Consider the following 9,714-nt stretch of genomic DNA (forward strand, 5'->3'; position numbering starts at 1 on the left):
TAATGGTGAGTCTGTGACTGTAGGAGTGATATAATGATGAGTCTGTGACTGTAGGAGTGATATGATGGTCAGGATAAAGATGAATCTGTTACTGTAGGAGTGATATAATGATGGTCAGGATAATGATGAGTCTGTGACTGTAGGAGTGATATAATGATGAGTCTGTGACTGTAGGAGTGATATGATGGTCAGGATAAAGATGAATCTGTTACTGTAGGAGTGATATAATGATGGTCAGGATAATGATGAATCTGTTACTGTAGGAGTGATATAATGATGAGTCTGTGACTGTAGGAGTGATATAATGATGGTCAGGATAAAGATGAATCTGTTACTGTAGGAGTGATATAATGATGGTAATGATGGTCAGGATAATGATGAGTCTGACTGTAGGAGTGACATTTTTGGAGAAAGTGGAGCCCAGGCCTTTCGGCTGATCCATTAGTGGTTTCAGGGTGGGTGTGAAAGGAGTTGGGTGCTGTGGAATCGGTGAGGGTAACCAGAAGTGGTCTTGTGATAATTGTTTGTGTTTCTGCTGGTCAGAGTGAGAAGGCGCTCCACGATAAACGAATGGGGGCAAGAAATGTGAATTGTTTTTGCTCTCAAGAAAAGAGCACCATTGAAGGGAGTTATAACTGAGGTAGTGGTAAATGTGGACCCACTGAAGGGGAGACTCCCAGTGTTGGTGATGTTATGGTGATTACTGAGGTAGTGGTAAATGTGGACCTACTGAAGGGGAAGACTCCCAGTGTTGGTGATGTTTCTTGTTATGGTGATTACTGAGGTAGTGGTAAATGTGGACCAACTGAAGGGGGAGACTCCCAGTGTTGGTGATGTTTCTTGTTATGGTGATTACTGAGGTAGTGGTAAATGTGGACCTACTGAAGGGGAGACTCCCAGTGTTGGTGATGTTTCTTGTTATGGTGATTACTGAGGTAGTGGTAAATGTGGACCTACTGAAGTGGAAGACTCCCAGTGTTGGTGATGTTATGGTGATTACTGAGGTAGTGGTAAATGTGGACCAACTGAAGGGGGAGACTCCCAGTGTTGGTGATGTTATGGTGATTACTGAGGTAGTGGTAAATGAGGACCCACTGAAGGGGAAGACTCCCAGTGTTGGTGATGTTATGGTGATTACTGAGGTAGTGGTAAATGTGGACCAACTGAAGGGGGAGACTCCCAGTGTTGGTGATGTTATGGTGATTACTGAGGTAGTGGTAAATGAGGACCCACTGAAGGGGAGACTCCCAGTGTTGGTGATGTTATGGTGATTACTGAGGTAGTGGTAAATGTGGACCAACTGAAGGGGAGACTCCCAGTGTTGGTGATGTTTCTTGTTATGGTGATTACTGAGGTAGTGGTAAATGTGGACCTACTGAAGTGGAAGACTCCCAGTGTTGGTGATGTCATGGTGATTACTGAGGTAGTGGTAAATGTGGACCAACTGAAGGGGAAGACTCCCAGTGTTGGTGATGTTATGGTGATTACTGAGGTAGTGGTAAATGTGGACCTACTGAAGGGGAAGACTCCCAGTGTTGGTGATGTTATGGTGATTACTGAGGTAGTGGTAAATGTGGACCAACTGAAGGGGAAGACTCCCAGTGTTGGTGATGTTATGGTGATTACTGAGGTAGTGGTAAATGAGGACCCACTGAAGGGGGAGACTCCCAGTGTTGGTGATGTTATGGTGATTACTGAGGTAGTGGTAAATGTGGACCAACTGAAGGGGGAGACTCCCAGTGTTGGTGATGTTATGGTGATTACTGAGGTAGTGGTAAATGTGGACCAACTGAAGGGGAAGACTCCCAGTGTTGGTGATGTTATGGTGATTACTGAGGTAGTGGTAAATGTGGACCAACTGAAGGGGAGACTCCCAGTGTTGGTGATGTTATGGTGATTACTGAGGTAGTGGTAAATGTGGACCAACTGAAGGGGAAGACTCCCAGTGTTGGTGATGTTATGGTGATTACTGAGGTAGTGGTAAATGTGGACCAACTGAAGGGGAGACTCCCAGTGTTGGTGATGTTTCTTGTTATGGTGATTACTGAGGTAGTGGTAAATGTGGACCTACTGAAGTGGAAGACTCCCAGTGTTGGTGATGTTTCGTTGTTATGGTGATTACTGAGGTAGTGGTAAATGTGGACCTACTGAAGGGGAAGACTCCCAGTGTTGGTGATGTTTCGTTGTTATGGTGATTACTGAGGTAGTGGTAAATGTGGACCTACTGAAGTGGAAGACTCCCAGTGTTGGTGATGTTATGGTGATTACTGAGGTAGTGGTAAATGTGGACCAACTGAAGTGGAAGACTCCCAGTGTTGGTTATGTTATGGTGATTACTGAGGTAGTGGTAAATGAGGACCCACTGAAGGGGGAGACTCCCAGTGTTGGTGATTACTGAGGTAGTGATAAATGTGGACCTACTGAAGGGGAAGACTCCCAGTGTTGGTGATGTTATGGTGATTACTGAGGTAGTGGTAAATGAGGACCCACTGAAGGGGGAGACTCCCAGTGTTGGTGATTACTGAGGTAGTGGTAAATGAGGACCCACTGAAGGGGAAGACTCCCAGTGTTGGTGATGTTATGGTGATTACTGAGGTAGTGGTAAATGTGGACCAACTGAAGGGGAGACTCCCAGTGTTGGTGATGTTATGGTGATTACTGAGGTAGTGGTAAATGAGGACCCACTGAAGGGGGAGACTCCCAGTGTTGGTGATGTTATGGTGATTACTGAGGTAGTGGTAAATGTGGACCAACTGAAGGGGGAGACTCCCAGTGTTGGTGATGTTATGGTGATTACTGAGGTAGTGGTAAATGTGGACCAACTGAAGGGGAAGACTCCCAGTGTTGGTGATGTTATGGTGATTACTGAGGTAGTGGTAAATGTGGACCAACTGAAGGGGAGACTCCCAGTGTTGGTGATGTTATGGTGATTACTGAGGTAGTGGTAAATGTGGACCAACTGAAGGGGAAGACTCCCAGTGTTGGTGATGTTATGGTGATTACTGAGGTAGTGGTAAATGAGGACCCACTGAAGGGGGAGACTCCCAGTGTTGGTGATGTTATGGTGATTACTGAGGTAGTGGTAAATGTGGACCAACTGAAGGGGGAGACTCCCAGTGTTGGTGATGTTATGGTGATTACTGAGGTAGTGGTAAATGTGGACCAACTGAAGGGGAAGACTCCCAGTGTTGGTGATGTTATGGTGATTACTGAGGTAGTGGTAAATGTGGACCAACTGAAGGGGAGACTCCCAGTGTTGGTGATGTTATGGTGATTACTGAGGTAGTGGTAAATGTGGACCAACTGAAGGGGAAGACTCCCAGTGTTGGTGATGTTATGGTGATTACTGAGGTAGTGGTAAATGTGGACCAACTGAAGGGGAAGACTCCCAGTGTTGGTGATGTTATGGTGATTACTGAGGTAGTGGTAAATGTGGACCAACTGAAGTGGAAGACTCCCAGTGTTGGTGATGTTTCGTTGTTATGGTGATTACTGAGGTAGTGGTAAATGTGGACCTACTGAAGGGGAAGACTCCCAGTGTTGGTGATGTTTCGTTGTTATGGTGATTACTGAGGTAGTGGTAAATGTGGACCTACTGAAGTGGAAGACTCCCAGTGTTGGTGATGTTATGGTGATTACTGAGGTAGTGGTAAATGAGGACCCACTGAAGGGGGAGACTCCCAGTGTTGGTGATTACTGAGGTAGTGGTAAATGAGGACCCACTGAAGGGGAAGACTCCCAGTGTTGGTGATGTTATGGTGATTACTGAGGTAGTGGTAAATGTGGACCAACTGAAGGGGAGACTCCCAGTGTTGGTGATGTTATGGTGATTACTGAGGTAGTGGTAAATGAGGACCCACTGAAGGGGGAGACTCCCAGTGTTGGTGATGTTTCTTGTTATGGTGATTACTGAGGTAGTGGTAAATGTGGACCTACTGAAGTGGAAGACTCCCAGTGTTGGTGATGTTATGGTGATTACTGAGGTAGTGGTAAATGTGGACCAACTGAAGTGGAAGACTCCCAGTGTTGGTGATGTTATGGTGATTACTGAGGTAGTGGTAAATGAGGACCCACTGAAGGGGGAGACTCCCAGTGTTGGTGATGTTTCTTGTTATGGTGATTACTGAGGTAGTGGTAAATGTGGACCAACTGAAGTGGAAGACTCCCAGTGTTGGTGATGTTTCGTTGTTATGGTGATTACTGAGGTAGTGGTAAATGTGGACCAACTGAAGTGGAAGACTCCCAGTGTTGGTGATGTTATGGTGATTACTGAGGTAGTGGTAAATGTGGACCAACTGAAGGGGAAGACTCCCAGTGTTGGTGATGTTATGGTGATTACTGAGGTAGTGGTAAATGTGGACCAACTGAAGTGGAAGACTCCCAGTGTTGGTGATGTTATGGTGATTACTGAGGTAGTGGTAAATGAGGACCCACTGAAGGGGAAGACTCCCAGTGTTGGTGATGTTATGGTGATTACTGAGGTAGTGGTAAATGTGGACCCACTGAAGGGGGAGACTCCCAGTGTTGGTGATGTTATGGTGATTACTGAGGTAGTGGTAAATGTGGACCAACTGAAGGGGAAGACTCCCAGTGTTGGTGATGTTATGGTGATTACTGAGGTAGTGGTAAATGTGGACCCACTGAAGGGGGAGACTCCCAGTGTTGGTGATGTTATGGTGATTACTGAGGTAGTGGTAAATGTGGACCAACTGAAGGGGAAGACTCCCAGTGTTGGTGATGTTTCTTGTTATGGTGATTACTGAGGTAGTGGTAAATGTGGACCAACTGAAGGGGAGACTCCCAGTGTTGGTGATGTTATGGTGATTACTGAGGTAGTGGTAAATGTGGACCAACTGAAGGGGAAGACTCCCAGTGTTGGTGATGTTTCTTGTTATGGTGATTACTGAGGTAGTGGTAAATGTGGACCAACTGAAGGGGAAGACTCCCAGTGTTGGTGATGTTTCTTGTTATGGTGATTACTGAGGTAGTGGTAAATGTGGACCAACTGAAGGGGAAGACTCCCAGTGTTGGTGATGTTTCTTGTTATGGTGATTACTGAGGTAGTGGTAAATGTGGACCAACTGAAGTGGAAGACTCCCAGTGTTGGTGATGTTTCGTTGTTATGGTGATTACTGAGGTAGTGATAAATGTGGACCAACTGAAGGGGAAGACTCCCAGTGTTGGTGATGTTTCTTGTTATGGTGATTACTGAGGTAGTGGTAAATGTGGACCAACTGAAGGGGAAGACTCCCAGTGTTGGTGATGTTTCTTGTTATGGTGCGATGCAGACAGGGTGGTGAAACAGAAGAGTCATCGTCTGTCGTTCTGATATGGAGTCTTTGCCCGACCAAGTGATGTTAGGATATTTCAGTTATACCGTACAAGCTTTTGTGCCAAATACATTATGTTGTTACAGGTACCAAGCTTATGGGCAGCAGTGTGCAGGAGGGAGGTTCCTAGGTGGCAGCAGTGTGTAGGAGGGAGGTTCCTAGGTGGCAGCAGTGTGCAGGAGGGAGGTTCCTAGGTGGCAGCAGTGTGTAGGAGGGAGGTTCCTAGGTGGCAGCAGTGTGTAGGAGGGAGGTTCCTAGGTGGCAGCAGTGTGTAGGAGGGAGGTTCCTAGGTGTGAGAAGTGTGCAGAAGGTCATGAGACAAAGGAATGTGTAGCATTGGGGAAAGTAGTGGTATGTGTTAATTGTAGGTGTGCCCATGGGGCTGGGGATCAGAAATGTCCCCGTGCGAGAGAGGCAGGTTGAGGTTTCCAGGGTTAGAATAGTGCAGAAGTTGTCATATGCTGAGACAATGAAGAAAGATGTGTCAAGGGAGAGGGATTCTGAGAGGAGTGGTGTGAGTAGTAGATCTGTACCAGTACAGAGGGAGGGATCCTGAGAGGAGTGTTAGTAGTAGATCTGTACCAGTACAGAGGGAGGGATCCTGAGAGGAGTGGTGTTAGTAGTAGATTTGTACCAGTACAGAGGGAGGGATACTGAGAGGAGTGGTGTAAGTAGTAGATCTGTACCAGTACAGAGGGAGGGATCCTGAGAGGGGTGTTAGTAGTAGATCTGTACCAGTACAGAGGGAGGGACTGAGAGGGGTGTTAGTAGTAGATCTGTACCAGAACAGAGGGAGGGATACTGAGAAGAGTGGTGTAAGTAGTAGATCTGTACCAGTACAGAGGGAGGGATCCTGAGAGGGGTGTTAGTAGTAGATCTGTACCAGTACAGAGGGAGGGATCCTGAGAAGGGTGTGAGTAGTAGATCTGTACCAGTACAGAGGGATAGGCCGAGGAGTGATGTATGCTTCAGTAAGATTGTCTTTTTAGCGTTCATAGCAAAAGTTATCAACTTCACTGAAGGGATGGAAGATAAGTCTCAGAAAATAGAGGTTGTGGTGGCAGCTGCAGAGAAGTATTTGGTTGAACGAGGACATCTACCCTGTGCATGACACAAGTCATTTTTCCAACAATTGTTTACAGACAGATTATTTCACTTACCTCACTGTATCACAATTCCAGTGGGTCAGAAGTTTACATACACTAAGTTGACTGTGCCTTTGGAAAATTCCAGAAAATGTCATGGCGTTTGAAGCTTCTGATTCGGCTAATTGACATAATTTGAGTCGATTGGAGGTGTACTTGTGGATGTATTTCAAATGGACAGTGACCCCAAGCAGACTTCCAAAGTTGTGACAAAATGGCTTAAGAACAACAAAGTCAAGGTATTGGAGTGGCCATCACAAAGCCCTGACCTCAATTCTACAGAACATTTGTGGGCAGAACTGAACAAGCATGTGTGAGCAAGGAGGCCTGTACAAACCTGACTCAGTTACACCAGCTCTGTCAGGAGGAATGGGCCACAATTCACCGAACTTGTTGTGGGAAGCTTGTGGAAGGCTACCCGAAATGTTTGACCCAAGTTCAACAATTTAAAGGCAATGCTACCAAATACTAATTGAGTGTTTGTAAACTTCTGACCCACTGGGAATGTGATGAAAGAAATAAAAACTGAAATAAATCATTCTCTCTACAATTATTCTGGCATTTCACATTCTTAAAATAAAGAGGTGATCCTAACTGACCAAAAACTGAATTTTTACTAGGATTAAAATGTCAGGAATTGTGAAAACTGAGTTTAAATGTAATTGGCTAAGGTGTATAAACTTCCGACTTCACCTGTAAATGCATGGATTTGGTGCACTTTGAGATTAGAACATTGAGAGATCAGATATTTCTCAGGTAACTTGTACCTGCCACAGCAGACACTGCCAGCACTAAATTACAGTAGCTACTGTGGGTCTCTCTACTTTGAAACACAAGTCTACAGTGTATTGCCAAAAAAACGCCATACCACTCAACAACTTCAAACACACTCTGACCTGTCTAACGAGACACACTGATTAAAGAATCCCACAGTACCCAAACACCCTCTCTGTCTCACATACATACCCAAACACCCTCTCTCTCACATACAGTACCCAAACACCCTCTCTCTCACATACAGTACCCAAACACCTTCTCTCTCTCACATACAGTACCCAAACACCCTCTCTCTCACATACAGTACCCAAACACCCTCTCTCTCACATACAGTACCCAAACACCCTCTCTCTCACATACAGTACCCAAACACCCTCTCTCTCACATACAGTACCCAAACACCCTCTCTCTCACATACAGTACCAGTCACAAGTTTGGACACACCACATTCAAGGGTTTTTTCTTTATTTTTACTATGTTCTACATTGTAGAATAGTAGTCAAGACATCAAAACTATGGAATTATCTAGTAACCAAAAAAGTGTTAAGCCCTCTTCTGTTTGCTGTCCCCTAGTCTTCTATGCCTCTTCTGTTGCTGTCCCCTAGTCTTCTATGCCTCTTCTGTTGCTGTCCCCTAGTCTTCTATGCCTCTTCTGTTGCTGTCCCCTAGTCTTCTATGCCTCTTCTGTTGCTGTCCCCTAGTCTTCTATGCACTGCATAACTGTGTGTACATGTGATTTTGGAGACCCTTCTGGCAAAGTAGTATTTTATTTTTTTAGATTAGAACACAATATCCCAGAATCCCCAGCTCTCATTGTTAGTCCCTGCTGAGACTTTGTGGCAACTAGTGACAACCCAACAGAGTCGGGATGTTTGAGACTGTGGATGCCGATGTGATAAGATTGAAAATGATTCAATTACATTTTTTGCAACAATGTCTCCAGAACAGGTACAAAAAATATTACACACTGGGTATAATTCACATTTTTAGATTGTGATATAAAAAAAAATCACCTTGTCAGCAATGTCAAGGTAGGTAGCTAGCTAGCTACATAGTTGATGATAGCTACGGTGAATTATTCTAAAATGGATTAGATTGAGAAGAAACAATCTAAACACAATACCCCATACTGACAAAGCCAAAAATTATTATTATTATTATTTTTACATTTAAGCACATTTATAAAAAATAAATGACAGAAATACCTTATTTACATAAGTATTCAGACCCTTTGCTTTGGGACATGAAATTGAGCTCAGGTGCATCCTGTTTCCATTTATTATCCTTGATATTTCTACAACTTGGAATCCACCTGTGGTAAATTCAATTGATTGGACATGATTTGGAAAGGCACACACCCATAAAAATAAGGTCCCACAGTTGACAGTGCATGTCAGAGCAAAAACCAAGCCATGAGGTTGAAGTAATTGTCCATAGAGCGTCGAGGCACAGATCAGGGGAAGGGTACCAAAAAAATTCTGCAGCATTGAAGGTCCCCAAGAACACAGTGGCTTCCATCATTCTTAAATGGAAGAAGTTTGGAACCTTCCTAGAGCTGGCCGCCTGGCCAAACTGAGCAATCAGGGGAGAAGGGCCTTGGTCAGGCAGGTAACCAAGAACCCAATGGTCACTTTGACAGAGTTCCTCTGTAGGGATGGGAGAACCTTCCAGAATGACAACAATCTTTGCAGCACTCCACCAATCAGGCCTTTGTGGTAGAGTGTCCAGACGGAAGCCACTCCTCAGTAAAAGGCACATGACAGCCCGCTTGGAGTTTGCCAAAAGTAACTTAAAGGACTCTGACTATGAGAAACAAGATTCCCTGAATGCCAAGCGTCACGTCTGGAGGAAACATGGTACGACCCCCTACGGTGAAGCGTGGTGGTGGCAGCATCATGGTGTGGGGATGTTTTTTAGCAGCAGGGAGACTAGTCAGGATCGAGGGAAAGATGAACAAAGCAAAGTACAGAGAGATCCATGATGAAAACCTGCTCCAGAGCACTCAGGACCTCCAGACTGGGGTGAAGGTTCACCTTTCAATAGGACAACGACCCTAAAGCAAACAGCCAAGACAACACAGGAGTGCCTTCGGGACAAGTCTCTGATCGTCCATGAGTGGCCTAGAGCCCGGTCTGGAACCCGATCAAACATCCCTGGAGAGACCTGAAAATAGCTGTGCAGCGACGCTCCCCATCCAACTTGGCAGAGCTTGAGAGGATCTGCAGAGAAGAATGGGAGAAACTCACCAAATACAGATGTGCCAAACTTGTACTGTCATACCCAAGAAGACTCGAGGCTGTAATCGCTGCCAAAGGTGTTTCAACAAAGTACTGAGTAAAGGGTCTGAATACTTATGTAAATGTCATCAGTTTGACTTGTTATACATTTGCTAAAATAAAAAAAATCTACAAATAAAAAATCTGTTTTTGCTTTGTCATTATGGGGTATTGTGATGTCATTAT

The sequence above is a fragment of the Oncorhynchus mykiss genome, chromosome 13 (genome assembly GCF_013265735.2).
Source record: "Oncorhynchus mykiss isolate Arlee chromosome 13, USDA_OmykA_1.1, whole genome shotgun sequence".
Lineage (NCBI taxonomy): Eukaryota > Metazoa > Chordata > Actinopteri > Salmoniformes > Salmonidae > Oncorhynchus > Oncorhynchus mykiss.